The 24,991-nt window shown below is 36.6% G+C and overlaps 1 long non-coding RNA gene across 1 annotated transcript in view; it reads right to left on the reverse strand.

Annotated features, from left to right (window-relative positions):
- LOC147584249 (uncharacterized) overlaps positions 1–1,949 on the reverse strand; it is a 151,791-nt gene extending 149,842 nt beyond the window's left edge. Inside the window, exon 1 of the long non-coding RNA XR_015255268.1 lies at positions 1,707–1,949. This is a non-coding gene — a long non-coding RNA (uncharacterized LOC147584249). The remainder of the gene's footprint in view (positions 1–1,706) is intronic.
- Between the last annotated feature and the right edge of the window lie 23,042 nt (positions 1,950–24,991).

Here is a 24,991-nt window from a genome sequence, read left to right on the forward strand (position 1 = left end):
GTGACTTGAGTCCATAGTAACTTTTAAATCAATGCTCAGCATACTTTCTATGATATTAAGAAATATGCACATGCAGCAGGAAGAAAGCTTAACATTCTTTGTAAGCAGTATAATAAAGGTGGTAATTGCTAATAGAATACTTGCAATGACCTAATGTCGAGCCCATAAACACCTACACATTGTCTCAATTGCTCTTAGATGAATCTTGGAAGGTGGCAGACCATTTTTTAGTGCAAACTGGCATTCAATTATGGTCTTCATTTAATTAACTATAGTATTCAAGGTCAATTTGTTCTCTATATACAAGATATTACATCTTCCTTATCCAAAGGAGACAAAGTAGTGTCCCTGCCTTTCTGTCACCAGAGACTGAAATCAGGTTAGCATCTTGTGTAATGATCCCTACAGATAAGAGTACATTGTTCAGCTGAATGGGAATACGGAACAATAGCCTAATCACAGAGCAATAGACTTTGAAAGCTAGAATATCATTTGAGAGGTATTAATTCATCTACACAGTAGTATACTGTGGAAAGAAATAGCAATTCTTCTACACTTGATAGGGAAGCAAAGACACTAAGAAATCAGTGGACACAGATGATGACAAAACAAAGGAGAGCAAGACCTCACAAATGTTCTGTTATTTTAATCACTCTACTTTTATTTAAATAAAAGAAGCCTTTCTTGGTTTATATATAAGGCAAGCTCACAAAAATATCAAATGCTATACAGGCACATAAACCAATACAAAATTTTGCAACCTTGTAGCATGGTCACATGCACGCACACACACATTTAACTACCATTGATGAACACCTATGAAGTTTCTCCCTTTTCTTCAAAATTACTTCTAACAGCAGCTGCTGATATCTCTTCATTTCTTGCCTCCCTCTCCTGTTTCTCAAAAATTTCTTTTCTCTTTACTATACTGCTGGTCTCTCCTCACATCTTTATCCCACTGCTATCTACCATCGTAAGTCATAAGTCTTTCCCTTCCAGGTGTTTTCCATTTTCCCAGGAATATATATATATATATATATTTTTAATTTTTTTTTCAACATTCATTCATTTTTTGGGACAGAGAGAGACAGAGCATGAACGGGGGAGGGGCAGAGAGAGAGGGAGACACAGAATCGGAAACAGGCTCCAGGCTCTGAGCCATCAGCCCAGAGCCCGACGCGGGGCTCGAACTCACGGACCGCGAGATCGTGACCTGGCTGAAGTCGGACGCTCAACCGACTGCGCCACCCAGGCGCCCCAGGAATATATATTTTTTACACCTCACCCCTGGGCATCTCAAATTCCTTATCTCCGCTTACTGCACCCTTAACTCAATAAAGTTTAGTTACAGAGACAATTTTCCTTACAAGGTAAGGAAAGGACTGTGTGGAGTTGGCTGGGAAAGGGGCAAAATAAACATGTAAAAAGTGATACTTAATAAAGATTTTGTTGTCACATCCTTTTATATGCATACATATATAGCTCTGTTATTTCACCAAAATTATGGTAATACCTGAGTCAATAGATTTTACTTCAGCCACTAATTTTACCTCTTTTTTCACTTTAGAACTCTTGCTGTCTCAAAATATTTAGTCAAATCCATTCAGCCAGAAGTTTTCTATTTCAAACATCTCCAAATCCAGAGATGCCAATCCCAGAGATCTTAAAATGTGTAAATCAATTAAGGTAATACTTGCCTAACTTACCTGATGGATAGAGGACTTGGGTAGGGATAAAATCCATCCATAGAAAAGGCCAACTTATTAAAGTGAGACTTCACCTCTTTTACATTCAGTCATTTATAAAATAGAGTTAAAAATAACTTGCATCACCCTCAAAAAGTTGCAACTAAATGTTAGAATATATATTAAATCACTTGAGAATTGCAAAATTCCAATCCAATGAAAGGTATTTATGTTGCCTTTTATCACCCAGCCAGATGGTGTTAAATAGGGTTTCTTGGACACCTGTTTTTTTCATTGCTTTTCAGGTGTCCTCATGTATATTTGTGGTATGGACTCAGGCATTCTATATGATTATTTAAAGCAATGAGCAAAGAATTAAGAGAACAGATTCTAGAATTAGACCATCTAAGCTCAAATTCTGGGTTCTGCCACTTACTACCCATAAGACTTTGGAGATGTCATTTAACCTCCTTATGCCTCTGAATCTTCATGTGTAAAATGAAGATAAAACTAGCACCTAACTTAAGGTGTTGCTGTGATAATTTAAAGTGTTAAAATGGATAGTATAATCCCCAGTAGCACATGAAAAGTGTTATATAAATTACAACACAAAAATCAAAAGCCTTACATAACTGAAAATATTACTGAAAGTTGCTAATTTAAGCTTCATGTGTTTGCAAACATAAGGCACTATGCCCCAATATACTCATGTTGATTTTCTAATGGTGGTTATATTTCACTGTACATTATAGACGTATCATTTAGTGAAGGGAAAAAGTACCTGGGAACAGATAGATTTTGGGAGTTGAATTACGTATTTATCTTTAAGTAAGTTATTTAACATCTTGAGGTTTTATTTTGTGGCAACTTCAAAGTAATTGAAATAATGATTCTTAAGATTTTTGTGAGGTGTAGGGGCGCCTGGGTGGCTCTGTCGGTTGAGTGTCTGACTTTGGCTCAGGTCATGATCTCACGGTCCGTGAGTTCGAGCCCCATGTCGGGCTCTGTACTGACAGCTCAGAGCCTGGAGCCTGCTTCCGATTCTGTGTCTCCCTCTCTCTCTGCCTCTCCCCTGTTCATGCTCTGTCTCTCTCTGTCTCAAAAATAAATAAACATTAAAAAAATTTTTTTAAATGAAAAAAAAAAGATTTTTGTGAGGTATAATATGAAGGTCTTCATACTATTCCTGGCAAATGGGAATAAAGAAAACCTGTTAGTTGCCTTCCTTTGTTGATAGGGGGATGGGGTGTGTGTGTTTTCTAATAATATTTACTACATGTCAGGTTCCTAAGGACTTCATACTCACCTTCTGAATTTCAACTGAGGAACCAACCTCGAACATTAAAATAATCATATTATTAAGAAAGGTTACGGGGCGCCTGGGTGGCGCAGTCGGTTAAGCGTCTGACTTCAGCCAGGTCACGATCTCGCGGTCCGTGAGTTCGAGCCCCGCGTCGGGCTCTGGGCTGATGGCTCAGAGCCTGGAGCCTGTTTCTGATTCTGTGTCTCCCTCTCTCTCTGCCCCTCCCCCGTTCATGCTCTGTCTCTCTCTGTCCCAAAAAAATAAATAAACGTTAAAAAAAAAAAAAAAAAAAAAAAAAAAATTTAAAAAAAAAGAAAGGTTACTCTAAAAAGGTGACTCATAACCTGTGTCCCAGGCCCTTTAGGAGAGCCTGGGATTATTTTTATAAAACATCATATACATGTGTCCTGGTCTGCTGATTGCATAAAGAATGCGGCACACATACAAGTATTAACAACATACAAAATCACTTAAAAACATGAAATTTTTTTGTTTTCATAACATTGTCCCAAGAGATACTAATAGCATATAATCATTTTAGGAAATAATAAAACTGTCTGTTAATACCAGTCTTTATCCTAAAAACCTGGAAATCACTAGCCAGAAGACTAGATCACTTTAAAGTTATTTTAAATCTCTGATTCAAACCAGGGCTCTTATTTTAACTGTCCGTCTTCCCCCACACTCTAGTTATTTTTATAGTTTCCTCTTTATGCTCTGATTTTACAGTGTGACTGCTCATGCATATTTGTTCCAGGGCTAAATTACTAATATGCATAGTGCATAGAATCATGCGCTCTCAGAGTTAAAAAAGACCTTAAAGTCATCTAGTTCAACCATCCATCAGATGCATGAATTATTCCTACTTATGTCTACATCCACTTTCATGGTGCCTTAAATATACCCTAGACATTAGCCCTATAGCCAAACATTAACTCTGACTCTAAGTGGAATTCTTAATTCATCAGCACTTTTAAAACTCCCCACTTGTAACAAAAATCTCAATTAAAGTGTATTTAACCGCTACTTTCACAAGATGACTGATTCTCTATAATATATATTGAGCTAGCTCATCATCACTACCCAAGTCACTCTCATGTATTAAATTAGATGCCTGGGGAACTACATTAACTCTTTCAGACCACGAGGATATTGAGTGTTCAAAGTGTAGCAACTGTAGTAAAGAGTTATATACCAGAGAGAAGCATGAATAATAGATAGCTTTACAAGAAGTAAAATAAAGAGTTCCAGAAATAAATGACCTCTATAAGAATGGTGCTTTTTAGTACATTTTAAATACAAAAGAAACAGATTATTAAATACTGTGAGCCACCATTTAAATGGATTTCATCTGAAATTTAAATCTATATAGGCACTCTTTAAAGCATCACATTAAGAGAGAGTTACATTGCCTGTTACAGACCTCATATTGACAGAGAGATGTTGTGATAATGACAGTCATTAAAATAACTGCCTAGTCAGTCTTAAAATGATAGGCATTAAATTTCTGTTTATTAACCTTTAACTTCCCTTTTGAGTTTTCAATGATACACAATGAAAAGTACTGAATTGAAAATTTCTCCTCCATTCTCTTCTTTTCCTTTCCTTTAATTTTTCCCCTTAAGAGTCATATGCTATTAATGTAGCTTTACAACTGACATTAAAAATAATGCATGATTAAAGTATTCATTGTACTTTCACAGAATGGATTCGTGTCCAATAATTTTGGACATAAAAATAAGGAACATTATTCTTCACAAAACCTTTTTCTTCTTTTCTTACATTCACTGCTTTTGGAAATTGAGTGTATTCTACAGAGCCTAGCATTAATTTAAGGACCAAGATGGAGTAGAAAAGATACCATTTATGATAAAACCTCATAAATTTGAATCTTCTACATCCTTTGAAATGAGCTGAATTCTAGTTTCTTTAAACACACAACATAGCAATCACTTATTCAGGTAGGTTATTAGTATCAGAAAGTTCTACGAAATACTGAATTCTGGTAGCTCTAAGAAGTGCAATGGATGTGCAAAGTTCTCAAAGAATTTATTGTATAAAATACTTTGTGGTGGTTTTCTGGTGTTGCCATTACAAATTATTACATATGTAGGGGCTTGAAAAAATTTATTATTTTTTCAGTTCTGTAGGTCAGAAGTCCTGCAGTCTTCCCAGGCTACAATAAAGGTTTCTGTAGGCTACATTCACCTTCTGCAACTCAAGAGGAGGATCCATGTGCTGCTTAATTGGACTGTTAGCAAGATTCATTTCCTAGAAATTACAGGACCCCACTTCATTGCTGGCTATTGATGGGGACCTTCTCCAGAGTCTAAACATTGCCTAAACATTGCCACATTCCTTGGTTCAAGGTTTTCTTTCTCCATTTTTAAAGCCAGCAATATCAAGTCCCTCTTATGCTTCAAATCTGCATTCCTTCATTTTCCATATCATCTCTCTTACCCAGCCAGAACAATTTCTGGATTTTAAAAACTGATGTGATTATATTGGGCCTCCTGTATACTTTAGGATAATTTCCCCATTGCAAGGTCTGTGTCCTTAATCATATCTGTTAAGTCTCTTTTGCCTGTAACATAATGCATTCACAGGTTCCAAGGACTCAGGTGTGGACATAATTGGTGGGACATTATTCTGTTTACCATGCATTTTAAGAGGGTAGGTTGAAATGTTGATATTCTAGGGTGTACTAACATTGGGCGTGGAGAACCTAGAATAAAGACTTTACTCCAAATTTCTTTGTATGTTACTAAAATAAGTTATGCTAATAACAGTTGTGTGATTTAGAATAACTATATATTTTAAATAAAGTGGATAATTGAGGTATTATAGTACAACATGCCAAAAAATCAACAATCATATGTATTTTTGCATATTACTGGAAAAATTGAAAACTGTCTTGATTATTTGTACTGGATGGTGATTGATCTTGCCATCAAACATTCTTTCACCCTCTGGTAACCTTGTCCAGAATTTTCTCCAGGGACCTAAGCTCCTACCTCACTCTCAATTCAGGCACTTCTAAACAAAGCAGAACCCAGTGATGGAACATCTGGCTAGGCCTGAGCAATTCAGCACAGCACATTCCCTTAACCACTTAGCTGAATTGATCTGCTTCAAGTTCTATCTAAATTTTAAAAACAGGAAGGGGGACAAAATAGAAGAGACTCATAAATATGGAGAACAAACTGAGGGTTGCTGGAGGGGTTGTGGGAGGGGGGATGGGCTAAATGGGTAAGGGGCATTAAGGAATCTACTCCTGAAATCATTGTTTCACTATATGCTAACTAATTTGGATGTAAATTTTTAAAAATAAAAAATAAATAAAAATCAAAATAAATAGAAAACAAAACTTTTCAATAATATTTAGAGGGTTGTTTTCCCTGATCCCCAATAAAAGATGGAGAATCTGCCAAATGGTTTTAAGAAGTCACATAACGTTAGTAAGAAAACTTGATGAAGGTATCACCAAAAATAATAATAAACAAGGATGCCAAAATCTAAGTGCAATAGTAGAAAATTAAATCAAGCAATGTATTAAAATAACATAACACAACTTAAAGGGTTTATTTGAGAAATGGAAAGATGCCAACATCATTAAGAACATTAAAGTCTATCAAAAGATGTATTGTCTCACCTATTTGCAAAGTTTAAGAATACCTTTACTTCAGGTACAAAACTATTGGAGCTAAAATTATTTTATGCATGTGTGATTTTTTAAGTAAGTTTTTAAATGAAGTATAACATACATGAAAGTACAAAAGTTTTCAAATGAAAAGCTTGATAAAACTTTGCAGATTGAATGCTTATATATATAACTATTTCAGAATACCCTTTCTTGACACAAGTCATAGGCCTGACCATATAAACTCTATCCTGACTTCTAACATTATAGACTAGTAGTGTGAAAACACACTACTAGTGTGTATTTCACACTAGTAGTGTGAAAATACAAAAATAAAAACAAAAAAATGTAGAAGTGCCTGATGTATCTTTCTCCAGGCAGGATTCACCCTTTCTTCTTTTCATGTAATGGTTACTCTTTGTTATGTTATCAACACCCAATTAAGGATTTCAGTTGGGTCTCCTGATAAAATTACTGCTCTGGAGGCTTCACCTCCCAGGGTTCTTAGCTTTCTTGATATGCCCATCACTGCTGTTCTCCCAAGCATACCCTGAACTTTGTTCCCTATCTCCATGGCACAGACTGACAAATCACCATTCAGCTTGTAAAGCCTGTTTTTGTTTTTGTTTTTAACATCCCTCCCCACAAGCTTCACATACATGCAAATGTCTTCAGAAAACCCCAGTCATGTGTTTGTTGACGCTGAAGTTCAACTTCATCCCTCCATGCAAGACTATAAAAACAACAACAACAAAACATTGCTTGTTTCTATTACCTCAAACTTGGTCCTATCTCATAGGAAAATGACAAGATACTCACTCTTCATGGCACCCAGAATCAGGTATGCCCCCCGCAATAAAAGTGGCTGCAGATTATTAACTCAAATCTCTGGCTCTCCAAACTCTAGAATCTTAATGAGTCTCAAAACCCTTTATTCAGCAGCATTTTAACCTTCTCTAACATAAATGTTATAGTTTATTTTGTCAGGAACATTTGTCTGTGTCATGAATATCTCCACCCTTTAAAAGTAGAAATCTTTACAGTTTTCAATTTATGTACATAGTATTGTGCCACTGATCTAGGTTATTTCTTAATACTTGACCCATGGGATCTTCTTTAAGATTTATCAATGATGTGTAAGGTACATTTAGTTTGTTATTTCTGACTGCTGGCTATTAATTCAAGTAGTATCTGTTCTATTTTACACATTTACCTACCCATTTCCTTAATGTAGGAACACAAAGGAGTAGGCTTCCATTAACACAACTCTTTCTGGGTCAGTTTTAGATATACTCTGTGTCTATAGTCAAGGGCAGAATTTCTGGTTCATTAACAAGATTTATAACCAGGGGCACTTGGGTGGCTCAATTGGTTAAATGTCCCACTCTTGGCTTTGGCTCAGGTTATGATCTCACAGTTCATGACATTGAGCCCCTCATCAGACTCTGAACTGACAGCATAGAGCCTGCTTGATATTCTCTCTCTCCCTCTCTCAAAAGTAAACAAATTAAAAAAAAAACACAAGATTTATAAACGTACATCTTATTCTATGCTATTTTTTAGGACTATTGACTTTTATGTTGCTCTTACATCTGGAAAACTTGCTACAACTTTTGCTTAGTTCTTATTTTTTTCTGGGACAGTGACTATTCTACGTTTGTGCTTTTTTTTTTTTTTTTTCCGACATGGAAAAGTATTGCCCCTTCCCTTTCACATTGCATACTCTCACTTGTTCTTATTTTACTTATTTGCTTAAGTCAGAGCTTTCAGTGTTTCATTTATGAACTAGAAGTAATATCAGGTATTCTCTTCTTGTTGCCAAATGAATGAACATTTTTCCCATAAAGTATGACATTTAATTTTATTATATTTTATAGATGATATTTTATTTTATTATTTTTAATTTTTTAATGATTATTTATATTTGAGAGAGAGAGAGAGAGAGAGAGAGAGAGAGAGAAACAGAGCACAGGAATGGGCAGAGAGAGGGAGAGACAAAGAATCCAAAGCAGGCTCCAGGCTCTGAGCTGTTAGCACAGAACCCGATGTGGGTCTTGAACCCCAGAACCATGAGGATTGTGACCTGAGCCAAAGTCGTTCTCTAAGCCACCCAGGAGGCTTTGTCAAACTAAGGAATTTTCTCTGATATGATGAGATTTTATAATAACTACTTTTTATTTTATCACGTATTTTCTCCATTATTTTAGAGAATGATTGCATTTCTCTTTCAGCCCATCGCTGAGATAGACCATACCAACAGATTTTCTGGTGTTAAAACATTGTCAGTTCTACTTGGCCGTGATGTACTATTATTTTCATTATACTGTTGCTTCTAGTTTGGATTAAAGATTTCTAAAGGAAATAAAATATTTTTAAGTAAAATGGTCCTAAAACTGTTTTGGTTACACTGTGTTTATGTGATTTTAGAAAATGGTTGTTTTATTCAGATCTTAACTTTGAAACATTTTCTTCCATTTCTCTTTTCTAAAATTGAGCATATTACATAAGGGTCATCTTGAATGTTAAAGTTTAGTAGAACACACCTGTCGAGCCATCTGAATTTGAGGGAGTTTGGTTAGGGATATTTTTTGTTATTAATTCAATTTCTTCAAAAAATGTTTTTACTTATTCGAGTTTAATAATTTTCCATACAGCATAATAGCATCTATTTGGCTAGGTTTTCCTTGGCTATCTTTTTTTTAAGTATACGTATTGAATTTTTACCTCAAAAATGTTTACCTTTCAGCTAGAAAATATTCTGTACTCTATTTGCTTCTCCTTGAGAGACCTTATCCATTTCACAAAGTACTCAAACAAAAACTCATAAAAACCAACTCTTCAGTATTTTTATCTTCTTCCATCTGATGCCTTAGAACTCAAAAGTGAGTTTTCATTTTTCTTTCCCTTGTCATGACTTTTCATTTCTTCAGTGCTAGGTCAGTCTATTTCTCAAGAAGTGGAACAAGAGAATGAAATAAAGTATAGTAGTCTGTGCTCTAGAAGATTGGTAGTGAGAACAAAACAAAAGAGAAACAGCAAATTCTAATTTCTGTGCTAAGAGACATGGAGGTAGCATCTGTGCTCCCAGAATCCCAACCTGTGGGTGGCAACTCTTACTCAGCCATGCTGTACTTTTCTCCATTTCTAACAGAAATGGTACTCAGCAGACTGAGGCAGTTAAAGATGATTTGGTTTCATTAGTTTGTCTGGACATTTTGATTGGTTAATTCTCACCTCAAGCGGAGAATCAAGGGAAGTCCGGCTATTGGATGCTTTCATCTTGTCTCTCCCCTAGTGCCAAGGAGCAGGCATTCCCAGTTCTGAATGGTTAAGTGAATCTGATAGTCGCATGACCCAGCATCTGCAACTTGCCTGCCCTGGCTTTTACTCTTACCCAGGGAAGTTGAGAACAGGGAAACAAAGTCAGACATGCTCAAGGTGTCATGGTTCTTAAATATCTGTAATTTTTATCTCCTTTTTCTTTAAAATATTTACTATTATCTTTTATAAGTTTATTCATTTATTTTGAGAGAGAGAGCAAGAGCGAGCACAAGGTGGGGGGGCATAGAGAGAGAGAGAGAGAGAGAGAGAGAGAGAGATAGAAAGAATCCCAAGAAGGCTCTGCACTGACAGTGTAGAGCCTGATGAGGGGCTTGCACTCACAAACTGTGAGATCACGACCTGAGCCAAAATCAAGAGCCAAACACTTAACCAACTGAGCCACACAGTCACCCCTAAAATATATAATATAATCGTAAGTGCATGCAAATAATAAAATATGATAATAAACAGATTATTCAATGATAAAATTCATAAAATAAAGTTTTTCTTCCACACACATGTCCCTCATCCTGCAGTCCACCCTCAGCACATACTAATGTCGTCAATAGCTGTTTGAGTGTACTTTCAGAGACATTCTATTCATATGGGCACAAGTACACATATACTTTGAATCATAAATGTTAGCATATTATTCTCAGGATCTGGCCTTTGCCTTTTTTCTATTTATCATATCACGTCATCACATATATCTGTAAAAGTGGCCCATTTTTTTTTAAATAGCCACATACTATGTTCCCAGTTGCATGAATAGTACTGTCATTGAGAATGGCTCTGAGTCAACTTTCCTCTATCAAACAACAGGACCCAAAGGAGGAAGAGGAAACTTAGGGAGAAAGGATCTCATGTGTGTTCTCAAATACATGAATACATTGTGAAATGGGAGCCACCTGGCATTAGCAAAGAACACATCAGATGAAAATCACAATTGTCCAAATAAAAACAAGAAATAGGCAACAAACTGATTATTGAATACTATCAACTTCTAATCAATTAGAGGTTTGGCTGAAAATATGACAGAACCTGGAGAAAACTTCGATGAAGAAATAGAGATAATAAGTAGAATGATATAAAAAATATATTATTAAAAAAATAGCATTTTTGGCACCTAGGTGGCTCAGCCAGTTGAGCATCTGATTTCGGCTGAGGTCATGATCTCAAGGCTCCTGAGTCTGAATCCCATGTTGGGCTCTGCACTGACAGCTCAGAGCCTGGAGCTTGCTTCAGATTTTGTGTCTCCATCTCTCTCTGCCCCTCCCCCACTCATGCTCTGTCTCTCGCTCTCCCTCAAAAATAAATATTAAAAATTTTAAAAGAAAATATTTAAAAAGTAGAATTTAAGCATTTTGTACTTTTATCTGTGATATCTAGATATCCCAGCAGTTTCCCATTTCTTAATCATTTGAGGATCACCCTAGATTTTAGATGGATCCTAAGATTTGCGTATTTTCAACTGATTATTTAAGGTTGTATCTTAGGTCTTTCTCCTCTGTGTGGATAGACAGATGGATGGATGGATGGATGGATAGATGGATGGATGGACAGATAGATAGGTATAGATATGTATATGCACATAGACATATGCATACACATATGTGCATATATTCACACAGATACTTTTTGTGAGGGAAGAGAGGAGGTGATTGTAGAAGTTGTGGAAGCAGGGATATTTAGAATATCTTGATTCTTTTCAGATAGTTGGTTAATAATTCTGGAGGCACACAGTTTAAATGTTCCAAGTAACTCACAGTAGTTGTCTTAGTCTGTTTGAGCTGCTCTAACATAACACTACAGACTGGGTAGCCTATAAACAACAGAAATGAATTTCTCACAATTTGGGGGGATGGAAGTTTGAAATCAGGGTCCCAGCATGGTCACATAAGGGCTCTCTTCTGAGATGGAGACTTCTCATATTCCCACATGGTAGAAAGGGCAAGGAACTCTCCAGAGCCTTTTTTAAGGGGACATTAATCTCATTAAGGGCTTCACCCTCATGGCCTAATCATCTGACAAAATCCCCGCCTCCTAATATTATCATCATGAGCATTAAGATTTCCACATATGAATTTGGGGGTCTACAAACATTCATGCCATAGCAGCAGCATAGAAAGTTGTATTTAGATTGCTAACACTTCATGTCTACTAAACAACTATGGCCAGACCATAAAAGAGTCGGAATGTCAGTATGAATTTAGCCATCCATGTTCTCCATGTCTTTACCCAGGGACCCCACCTACCAGCCACTTTGGCGAATATACTTAGGTCAAGATTGCTATCAATCTGTGCAGCCAAATACCATTAGAGCAGATCATGAAATAAGGCATTATATAATAGCTGCCATGATACGTTCACAGTTACTTAATGAGCTCTGTCCTCGAGTCTCATTTCTCTGATTCTGCTTCCCTCTTACTTTCTGCTATTGACTGGTTTTCCCATATTTGAGAAACACAATTTTGGACTACTGCTAATTCATTTCCCCATGACAAAATCTGAGAACCTACCAGGGTCTGCTTTTACCTTCCACTTCTTCCCTTACAATGAATGAAATGTTGTTTGTTTGTTTGTTTTTCTCCCTATCATAGGCAAATCTTTTCCTCCATAGCACTCAATAAAAATATCATATTCTCTGTCTTTTTTTTTCTATCTTGACTTACCAATATCTCCCTAATTAGATTATTCTCATTCACATAACAGGCTATCTGTGGTTTTCTAGGTTAAGTATTTTGTAGCCTCTCTTGACTTTATACCTCTACTAGCAAAAGTTCTCCACAAACTTCTTCCAAAAATTGCCTGCATTTTTTACCTCCCTTTTCTGACATCACTTCTCATGCCACTCCAAACTAGCTTTCATCCATCCCCGCCCACCAACTACTTCAATGAATCTGCTTGATTTCAGATAACTAACAAACTACTTTTCTCTTGGGTTCTATAACAACACGCAATTTTAACTTCCTATATAATTCTCTGCTTTCTTTTTCACGTTCTTCTCTGAAAATTTCTCCATATTAGCCAGCCCTTAAAAAGCTGCCATTTCTTGTGAATTGGTCCTGGACCCAACTTCTCTCTCTATGCTCACTCTGTAGATGAGCTCATTCTCATGACAGTAAAACTGTCGATTTACTGGTGATTAAGAGATTTATCCCATTTTTCTCTGAGGTACATATACCTACATACTTGAACTCAACATAGTCAAATCTAAACTCTTGACTTTATCCAATTCCAAACTATGCCCCTCTCATTATTCAGTTGCTCAAGTTTAAAATATTCACATTATTGTCCAGAAGAGTACCATCCATCAGTTAGCAATCCCAGAGGAATAGAGTACTGTGTACTAGTTATCAATCCCAGAGTAGGACTCAATACTTCTGCTCACTGCATCTTGGTATATAGAAGTTAACGAAGGAAACACAACACAATCAGGCACTGGATGGAATAACACCTTACATAGAGAAGACACAGCAAGATTAGCTTCAATAGTAGGCACTGGTCCCCTGTGGCTAGTGGGTCTTTCCAGATGGTCATTTCAGGGGCAATATGCCTAAATTTACCCACCTTGTGCCACAGTAAAAGAACCCGGTCTCCTCTCAGATGACAGATGTAACCAGTGAGGTTGGCCTTGTGCCATGTGACACACATCCTTTAGGGAGAGACAATCTGAGAGCATTCACTAAGCCTGAACAAAAGAAAAGATATCCCCACACAAGGTATTAAGTCTGGCACAAGCTCTGTAGACTCTTTATCTCTTGCTGAGAAAGTTTTGCAAGCCCCAGGCCCATTGTTATGCAGCCAGCGAAAGCTAAACATTGTATGTGCAAAACTGCTTTTCCCAATAACTCTCCATCTTTTCTACCCCCAGCTTACATCAAATCATGGTTACCACAGATATATCACCAGAGCCAGTTCACTTTTCTCTATATCCACTGCCCACAATGTTAGACCAAGCCACTGTGATTTCTTCTAAGACCATGGTATTCTAAATAGTCCCCTGACTTTCTTTCCTTTTCCTTTCACCCAAATTAATTCTGCACAGAACACCCACACTATAATTACAAAAGAAAAAATCATATTCTGTAGTCCCTGGTTAAATAATTTAATTGTTCTTGATATAAAAGTCCACATAACTGCCAACACGTCTGTTTCACCATCTCCTCCAATGTGGTTCCTCTCTCACTCACTATGGCTTACCCACTCTAGTGTTTAGTTCCTTGAATCTACATAATACTTCCCTGTCCTGGAGTCTTTGAATTGTTGGTTCCACTGCCTGAAATGCTTTTTTGCTTTGATGAATACATGGCTGATGACATCTCATTATACAAGCTTCACTTTAAATTTCAACTTCTCAGAAAGGCCCTCCCAACCATCTTAAGAGGTCTCTACTACTAGGATCATCACCATCCATTTTTACAGCATTTTGTAATTTTTTGAAAATTCGACTTGTAATTTTTTCTTTCTCATTTTAGGTGTGCATATAACCTTAAATTTATCATGAAAGAAAATTAACAGAAAGTGCCTGGTAGCTCAGTCGGTTAAGTGTCTGACCTCGGCTCTGGTCATGATCTCGTGGTTTCTGAGTTCTAACCCCGTGTGGGGCTCTGTGCTAACAGCTCAGAGCCTGGAGCTTCCTTCAGATTCTGTGACTCCTGCTCTCTCTGTCCCTCCCATGCTGATGCTCTGTCTCTCTCTGTCTCTCAATAATAAATGTTAATTTTTTTTAAAAAGAAAGAAAATTAATTGTGTCATTGTTATGGTTTTTTTAAACACAGCTACTTATACTTAGCAGGCAGCCAAAAACAACTTTGCCATTAACTGAGTTATGCCATAAATATGAACTGGAAAATTAAGCATTAGACAATTAAAAGATAAATAATTGTTTAAATAATAAAACAAATAAACAAAACCACTTCCACAGTCTTCCCTTATAAATACCCAACAAGTATTTGAATAATCTCCAATCTTTGGTACATGCATGTTTCTCTGATATCAACATTCAATAAATTGTTTTCTTTAATTTTTTTAACATTTATTTATTTTTGAGAGACAGAGACAGAGCATGAGTGGGGGAGTACATAGAGAGAGGGAGACACAGAATGTGAAGTAGGTTCCAGGCTCTGAGCTGTCAGTATAGAGCCTGACTCAGGGCTCAAACCCACAAACTGTGAGATCATGACCTGAGCCAAAGTCAGACGCTTAACTAACTGAATCACCCTGGTGCCCCAAGAAATAGCTTTGAACCTTAATAAGATAATGAATTTTTCTTTACAAAATTTCCGTGTTCATGATGCTCCTTGCTATCACCTGCTAAATACTGTGCCTACTGTTTGGATTCAATCAATATACATTTGTATCCAAAGTAAGAAAATATTACTTATAAAAATAATATCTAATTGAATTCATGTAAGATTTTGATGATTTTAGATAGCTTCAATATAACTATGAAATTGTGGCATCTGACAAAAAATACTTTTTGTCAGTGCTTGGGGAAAGCGGATAAAAGAGTGGAAAATTGATTAGGTAACGTTTTGTGTGTGGGAGAGTGCCTTGTCCTAACAATTTAGTATCTGTAATACAGAATATAAAAGAATCATTGTTTGAAAGCTGTGATAATTTTCCTTTGAAGGGTAGTCTTTAGTTTTGTGCAAATACCAAATGATTTCCAATTACCTAATGGTGTAACTCTATGTCATGAAGTCCTTGAGTCAAATTGTCTCCTAGATATGATAGTGACTCACAGAATATCTCTGACAAAGAAACAATATGCAATAGAAAAATTATTAATAGAAAAAAATAACTGCCAGAATCCTAGGGAGAAAAATATTTTTTTTATTTTGTTTTTTTTCCTTTTCAATCTAGTTAGCTGATAGCTATGACCTTTCTCTACCATTACATTCCTTATAGATGTAAGTTCCAAAAGATCATTTGTCTGTATCATGTGTGTGATGAAAAAAGGAGAGGAGCCTGCAGTGACTTTTTGATATTATTTATCAATGTTTCTATTCATCGGTCTGTAATCAACAATTGTGAAAATACATCAATGATCATGTGGGATGTTAAAAATGATTATTTTAAACGTTATTTCCAAAATGGAGTACTTCATTGTTCTATATAGATTTACTTCATAGGGCAGATGAATAAAATCCAAGGGTTGGAAGATGGTACACAACCATTAAGAAATATTTAAGTATCTAATATGTGCTAATCCCTGATACAGATCCTGAGAATACAGCAATAAATATGGCATAAAAGATCCTTGCTTAATGGAGCCTGACTGGGGGAAAGGGAGAGAGATAATTAACGATTAACAAGTAATTATACACCATTATTTCTATTTTAGATACAGAAATATTTTTAGATATTTTAGATACAGATATCTATTTTAGATAAAGTGTGAGTTTATGCAAATGACTTTAGAAAGAATGATCAAGGAGATCTCTCTCATGAGGAAACATATAATCCCAGATCTGAGTGATGAGAAAAAAAAAAAAAAACAACTTGAGGGTTTATCAGTACAAAGTTCATACAATGGGAAACAACTTGGCGTTTACAAAAAACAAAAAGAAAGCCGGTGTGTCTGGAGCATAGTGAAGGCAGGAAAATGGGCACTTGATGAAATCAGAAAAGTAAATGGGGCCTCTTAATACAGTACCTTGTGAAAAGGTCAATTCTGGATTTTTTACTGTCAGGACAATGGGAAGGCAGGAGTAGTTTTTTGTTTGTTTCTTACAGAGAAATGCACATATTTACTGTATACAATTTGGTGAACTTGGACATATGCAAACACCCATAATGCCACCATCACAACCAATGTACAACATATTCAACACCCCCCAGGTCCTCTACCCCTGGTTTCCTTATTTTTTATTATTTTTTTAATGAAAGAGATAAAAAGTGAATCGAGATGCCAAGAGAACTGGATTAAAAAAAGTGGCAGGCAGGATAATCGTGGAAAAAGGAGGGTCCCTTAAGAGTTCTTGCATCCGGGGGAGCCTGGGTGGCTCAGTTGGTTAAGAGTTCTTGCATGGGTGGTGGGGGGGGAGCCAAGATGGCAGAACAGCATGGAAGTTTTTTGTGTGTCTCACATCCATGAAATACAGCCAGACCAACACTAAACCATCTTCCACACCTAGAAAACTGATCTGAGGATTAACACAACAATCTGCACAACCTGAACCACAGCTACAGCAGGTACACGGCGCAGAGAGGTGCACTTGGGGACAGAGAAGCTGTAGAGGGCAGGGAGGTGCTTTTGCGTGGGGAGAGAGGATGGAGAAGGTGGGGAGAATACAGGAAAAGGACCCCTCCTCAAAAGCAGCTGGAGAGAAAGTGGAAAACTAGAAACAGCTGCAGGGACTGAACTAAAAAGAGAGAAAGGAGAGGGTTTAAATTCCATTAAGACTGTAAACAGGGGGAGCACACAGAGTCTGCAACTCCACAGCTCAATACCTGATGGTGCTCTGGTGGGAATGGTAAATACCCAGGAGCAGAGTGGAGTCCGGGAAGTTCTAAGGCCACATGAGGAGAAGCAGTTCCACTGCTGGAAGGACATTTGGAAGTGGCTGTGAGGCAACCTAGGCCTGGCAGACCCCAGAGAACTGCTGCATTTGCTGGTGCTGTAACAAGGTTGTTAAGGGTGAAGCCTGGGCCCCTATGTGTGTTGTGATTTTCCATAATCCCTGAAACGCTGCTGCTACACTATCTTGCAAACCTTTTCTGGGGCGTGCTGGCACCTGGCCTCAGTCTCTGGGCTTCGGTAGCAGCACAGTAATGCAAACTTTCCTGGATGTGGCTGGCATTTGGCCACTGCTCGGTGGGACTCTCCTGCAGAGGGGCAGAACGGGTCAAAGCTGCAGTCCTTCAGAAGTAAGGGGCCGGGGAAAACAGCCACATTTGAGACAAAACTTGGGAGAGAGGTACTACCTGAGGCTTGGTCACGGACATTGTAAAAGAGGGGAGTGGATGAAACCTGAAGACAAAGGATGGGTGCACAATTGCTGACCTGGGAATACAGAGTTCCAATACTAGAGACTGGGTAGATGAATGACGCCATTTTCACCACTCCCACATTGCGCATATGCACCTACAAGCGGCACAGCAATCCACCCCAGTAGGCTAGCAGCGCAATCTAGTGGAGAATGGAGTCATTACACTAAGCCCCTCCCAACTAGGCAAACCTAGCCTTTCAAGAACAGAAGTCTCACTGCCCGCTTAGTTTATGGACTATAAAGTGCTTCATAGTCTGACTTCTAGGAGAAAACGAAATAATTTCAGTCATATTTTAGTCTGTTAGCAGGTCTATCTATTCAATTTTCTTTTTTTCTTTTTGTTTCTCTTTTTCATTTCTTTTTCTAGAATACAGAAAGAGAACAAATTTATTTTTATTTTCAATTTTTATTAAAAATATTTTTAATTTTTTTACTATATTTTTTTACTTCGGTGTAAATTTCTTCATTCTATTTTACTTCCATCATTTTATTTTAGTCTACTTCAGTGTATTCATTTTTTCAAATTTTCAAATGATTTCGCTTTTTTCTCTTTTTCTCCTTTTTTCGCTTCTTTTCTTCTTGAATACAGAAAGAGAAAAAATTCATCTTTATTTTTAATTTTTATTAAAAATATTTTTCTTTAATTTTTTCTACTATATTTTTTACTTCGTGTAAATTTTTGCAAATTCTGGTTTACTTCCATCATTTCATTTTAGTCTACTCCAGGGTATTCATTTTTTCAAATTTTCAAAGGTTTCTTTTTTTTTTTCTTCTTTCCTCTTTTTTTTCTAATCTATCAAGCCACTTTCAACACACAGACCAAAACACACCTAGTGTGTGTGTCTTTTTATTTTTTTAATTTTAATGTTTTTTTAATTTTAATTTTTTAATTTTAATTTTTTCTACATCATTAATTCCTTTTCTCCCTTCAAAATGATGAAATGAAGGAATTCACCCCAAAAGAAAAGACAGGAAGAAATGACAGCCAGGGACTTAACCAACACAGATACAAGCAAGATGTCTGAACCAGAATTTAGAATCACAATAATAAGAATACTAGTTGTAGTCAAAAATAGATTAGAATCCCTTTCTGTGAAGATAAAAGAAGTAAAAACTAGTCAGGATAAAATAAAAAATGCTATAACTAAGCAGTAATCACAAATGGATGCTTCAGTGGCAAGGATGGATGAGGCAGAATAGAGAATCAGTGATATAGAGGACAAACTTACGGAGAATAACGAAGCAGAAAAAAAAGATGGAGATTAAAGCAAAAGAGTACAATTTAAGAATTAGAGAAATCAATGACTCATTAAAAAGGAACAACATCAGAATCATAGTGGTCCCAGAAGAGGAAGAGAGAGAAATTGGGGTAGAAGGGTTATGTGAACAAATCATGGTGGAAAACTTTCCTAACCTGCAGAAAGACACAGACATCAAAATCCAGGAAGAACAGAGGACTCCCATTAGATTCAACAAAAACCAACCACCAGAAAGGCTTATCAAAATCAAATTCACAAAATACTAAGGCAAGGAGAGAATCATGAAAGCAGCAAGGGAAAAAAAAATCCTTAACCTACACGGGAAGACAGATCAGATTTGCAGCAGACCTATCCACAGAAACTTGGCAGGCCAGAAAAGAGTGGCAGGATATATTCAATGTGCTGAATCAGAAAAATATGCAGCCAGGAATTCTTTATCCAGCAAGGCTGTCATTCAAAATAGAAGGAGAGACAAAAAGTTTCCCAGACAAACAAAAATTAAAGGAGTTTGTGACCACTAAACCAGCCCTGCAAGAAATTTTAAGGGGGACTCTCTGAGGAGAGAAAAGATGAAAAAAAATATATACATGTATATCAAAAGCAACAAAGATTAGAAAGGACAAGAGAACAACACCAGAAACTCCGATCTACAAGCGATATCATGGCAATAAATTCACATATTTCAGTACTCACTCTAAATGTCAATGGACTCAATGCTCCAATAAAAAAACATAGGGTAACAGAACGGATAAGAAAACAAGATCCGTCTATATGCTGTTTATAAGAGACTCACTTTAGACCTAAAGACACGTTCAGATTGAACGTAAGGGGATGGAGACCCTCTATTGTGCTAATGGTCAACAATATAAAGCTGGAGTAAACATACTTATATCAGACAATCTAGACTTTAAAATAAAGACTCTAACAAGAGATGAAGAAGGGCATTATATCATAATTAAGGGGTCTATCCACCGAGAAGACCTAATAATTGTAAACATTTATGGGCCAAATGTGAGAGCACCCAATTATATAAATCAATTAATCACAACCGTAAAGAAACTCATCGATAGTAATACCATAATAGGAGACTTCAAGACCCCACTCACAGCAACATACAGATCATCTAATAAAAAAATCAACGAGGAAATAATGGCTTTGAATGACACACTGGACCAGATGGACTTAACAGATATATTCAGAACATTTCATCCTAAAGCAGCAGAATGTACATTCTTCTCCAGTGCACTTGGAATGTTCTCCAGAATAGAACACATACTGGGACACAAATCAGCCCTCAATGAGTACAAAAAGACCAAGATCATACCGTGCATATTTTCAGACCACAATGCTATGAAACTCGAAATCAACCACAAGAAAATATTTGGAAAGATAACAAATACTTGGAGACTGAAGAACATCCTACTAAAGAATGAATGGGCTAACCAAGCAGTTAAAGAGGAAATTAAAAAGTATATGGAAGCTAATGAAAATGATAACACCACAACCCAAAACTTCTGGGACGCAGCAAAGGCGGTCATAAGAGGAAAGTATATAGCAATCCAAGTCTTCCTAAAGAAGGAAGAAAGATCTCAGATATACAACCTAACCTTATGCCTTAAAGAGCTGGAAAAAGAACAGCAAATAAAACCCAAAACCAGCAGAAGAAAGGACATAATAAAGATTAGAGCAGAAATTAATGCTATCGAAACCAAAACAACAGAACAGATCAATGAAACCAGAAGCTGGTTCTTTGAAAGAATTAACAAAATTGATAAACCATTACCAGTTTGATCAAAAAGAAAAAGGAAAGGATCCAAATAAATAAAATCAAGGATGAAAGAGGGGAGATCACAACCAACACAGCAGAAATACAAACAATAATAAGAGAATATTATGAGCAATTATATGCTAATAAAAAGGGCAATCTGGAAGAAATGGACAAATTCCTAGAAACATATACACTACCAAAACTGAAACGGGAAGAAATAGAAAATTTGAACAGACCAATGACCAGTAAGGAAATCAAATTAGTAATCAAAAATCTCCCAAAAAACAAGAGTCCCAGGCCAGATGGCTTTCCAGGGGAATTATACCAAACATTTAAGGAAGGGTTAACACCTATTCTCTTGAAGCTGTTCCGAGAAAATAGAAATGGAAGGAAAGCTTCCAAACTCTTTCTATGAGGCCAGAATTACCTTGATTCCAAAACCAGACAGAGACCGCACTAAAAAGGAGAACTATAGACCAATTTCCCTGATGAACATGGGTGCAAAAATCCTCAACAAGATATTAGCCAACTGGATCCAACAATACATTAAAAAAATTATCCTCCACGACCAAATGGGATTTATAGCTGGGATGCAGGGCTGGTTCAATATCTGCAAAACAATCTATGTGATACATCACAACAATAAAAGAAATGACAAGAACCACATGATCCTCTCAATAGATGCAGAGAAAGCATTTGACAAAATACAACATCTTTTCTTGATAAAAACCCTCAGGAAAGTAGGGATAGAAGGAGCATACCTCGAGATCATAAAAGCCATATATGAACGACCCAACACTAATATCATCCTCAATGGGGAAAAACTGAGAGCTTTTCCCCTAAGGTCAGAAACAAGACAGTATGTCCACTCTCGCCCCTGTTATTCAACATAGTATTGGAAGTCTTAGCCTCAGCAATCAGACAACACAAAGAAATAAAAGGCATCTAAATCAGCCAGGAATGGGTCAGACTTTCACTCTTTGCAGATGACATGGTACTCTATATGGAAAACCCAAAAGATTCCACCAAAAAACTGCTAGAATTGATTCATAAATTCAGCAAAGTTGCAGGATAGAAAATCAACACACAGAAATCAGTTGCATTCCTATACACCAACAATGAAGCGACAGGAAGATCCCATTTACAGTCACACCTAAAACCATAAAACACCTAGGAATAAATCTAACCAAAGAGGTGAAAAATCTATACACTGAAACTGTAGAAAGTTTATGAAAGAAATTGAAGAAAACATAAAAAAATGGGAAAAGATTCTGTGCTCCTGGATACGAAGAACAAATATTGTTAAAATCTCTACCCAAAGCAATCTACATATTCAACGCAATCCCTATCAAAAGAACACCAGCATTCTTCACAGAGCTAGAACAAACAATTCTCAAATTTGTATGGAACCAGAAAAGACCCCAAATAGCCCAAGCAATCTTGAAAAAAAAAAAAAAAACAAAAAAAAACAAAGCAGAAGACATCACAATCCCAGACTTCAAGCTATATTACAAAGCTGTCATCATCAAGACAGTATGGTACTTGCACAAGAACAGACACTCAGATCAATGGAACAGAATAGAGAACCCGGAAATGGACCCACAAACGTATGGCCAACTAATCTTTGACAAAGCAGGAAAGAATATCCAATGGAATAAAGACAGTCTCTTCAACAAGTGGTGCTGGGAAAACTGGACAGAAATATGCAGAATAATGAACCTGGGCCACTCTTTTACACCATACACAAACATAAACTCAAAATGGATGAAAGACCTAAATGTAAGACAGGAAGCCATCAAAATCTTCGAGGAGAAAGCAGGCAAAAATGATCTTGATGTTGACCGCAGCAACTTCTTACTCAACACATCTCCGGAGGCAAGGGAAACAAAAGCAAAAATGAACTACTAGGACCTCAACAAAATAAAAATCTTCTGCACAGCGAAAGAAACAATCAGCAAAACTAAAAGGCAACCGACAGAAGGGCAGAAGATATTTGCAAGCAACATATCAGATAAAGGGTTAGTATCCAAAATCTATAAAGAACTTATCAAATTCAACACCCAAAAAACAAATAATCCAGTGAAGAAATGGGAAAAAGATATGAATAGACACTTCTTCAAAGAAGACATCCAGAAGGCCAACCGACACATGAAAAATGCTCAACATCACTCATCATCAGGGAAATACAAATCAAAACCACAATGAGATCCCACCTCACACCTGTCAGATTGGCTCACATTAACAGCTCAGGCAACAATAGATGTTGGTGAGGATGTGGAGAAAGAGGATTTCTTTTGCATTGTTGGTGGGAATGCAAGCTGGTGCAGCCATCTGGAAAACAGTATGGAGGGTCCTCAAAAAATTAAAAATAGAACTACCCTACTACCTAGCAATTGCACTACTAGGTACTTATCCACGGGATACAGGTGTGCTGTTTTGAAGGGACACATGCATCCCCATGTTTATACAGCACTATCAACAATAGCCAAAGTATAGAAAGAGCCCAAATGTCCATCGATGGATGAATGGATAAAGAAGAGGTGGTATATATATACAATGGAGTATTACTCAGCAATCAAAAAGAAGGAAATCTTGCCATTTGCAACTACGTGGATGGAACTGGAGGGTATTATGCTGTGAAATTAGTCAGTCAGAGAAAGACAAAAATCATATGACTTCACTCATATGAGGACTTTAAGAGACAAAACAGATCAACATAAGGGAAGGGAAATAAAAATAATATAAAAACAGGGAGGGGGACAAAGCATAAGAGACTTATAAATATGGAGAACAGAGGGTTACTGGAGGTGGTGTGGGAGGGGGGAATGGGCTAAATGGTAAGGGGCACTAAGGAATTACTCCTGAAATCATCATTGCACTATATGCTAACTAATTTGGATGTAAATTAAAAAAAAATAAAGTATTATGTTGAAAAAAATAAATAAAAAAAAATAAAAAAAGAGAGTTCTTGCATTAGGAAATGTGAGAGGTAAAAACTGGCAATAGAAATGAAGAAAAGCAGACAGATTTGGGGCTGGGGCTGGGCATTAAGAATTTAATATTACACTAGGTTTCTCCCATGATTTAAAATTCCAATTTTGTATATATCTAAAAAATATTTTTAATACTGATTTTTCTAAATGTTTTGTATTTTAATACTTTTAATATATTTGTAATTTATTTTTCTGCTAAACCTGTCAACATTTTTGGATAAGCCATTTTATTGCAATGGGAGCATATGTTAATGCGGCAAAGCACATGCTGTGCTTAGAAAAATGCCCTTATTTCTCTAATCCTCACATTATGTGATCTTTTTACAGTGAATTTTCTCAGACTAGGATATAGTTGACTAATGTTAATCACATACTGACAGATAGTTTTTAAGTAATTGTAAAGCTTCACAAACACTTACTGAATTCTGAGAAATAATCTAAGATGTGTCAGATGAATAAAACCATGAAGGTGAGTGCTCAAATGAGAGACTGTGAAAAGAAAAATAAAATGAGTAGCAACAAACTCCTTAAAATAATTATGAATGAGGTGATGAGTGTTCATCTATACTTTAGTCACTTCAGATGCGTACCATCATAAGACACTGCCATTTCATTCTGAGAAATTAATGTCAAACTCTAGCATCCACTGTACTCCTGATAACTTTGAAGATCTCAACAGAACACACATTTCCAGAATCATTTAATATGTTCTAAAATGAAGTTTAATACAGGCCTCTGGTTTAAAAGTGTGTTTCTTAATCCGAGAGTGAAATTTTGAAACATAAGAACTGCACAATCATTAAGTATAAACAATGCTTATTTATTTATTTGTTTATTTATTGAATTCCAAGCAGGCTCCACAGGTCAGTGCAGAGCCCAACACAGGGCTCGAACTCACCAACCCTGAGATGCTAACCTGAGCCGAAACCAAGAGTCAAATGCTCAACTGACTAAACCACCCACATGCCCCTAAAAATGCTTTTTAAATGCTATTATGTAGGGGCCTGTGGGTGGCTTAGTCAGTT

The sequence above is a fragment of the Puma concolor genome, chromosome A1, assembly GCF_028749965.1.
Source record: "Puma concolor isolate L17-30 chromosome A1, mPumCon1.1.hap2, whole genome shotgun sequence".
NCBI lineage: Eukaryota > Metazoa > Chordata > Mammalia > Carnivora > Felidae > Puma > Puma concolor.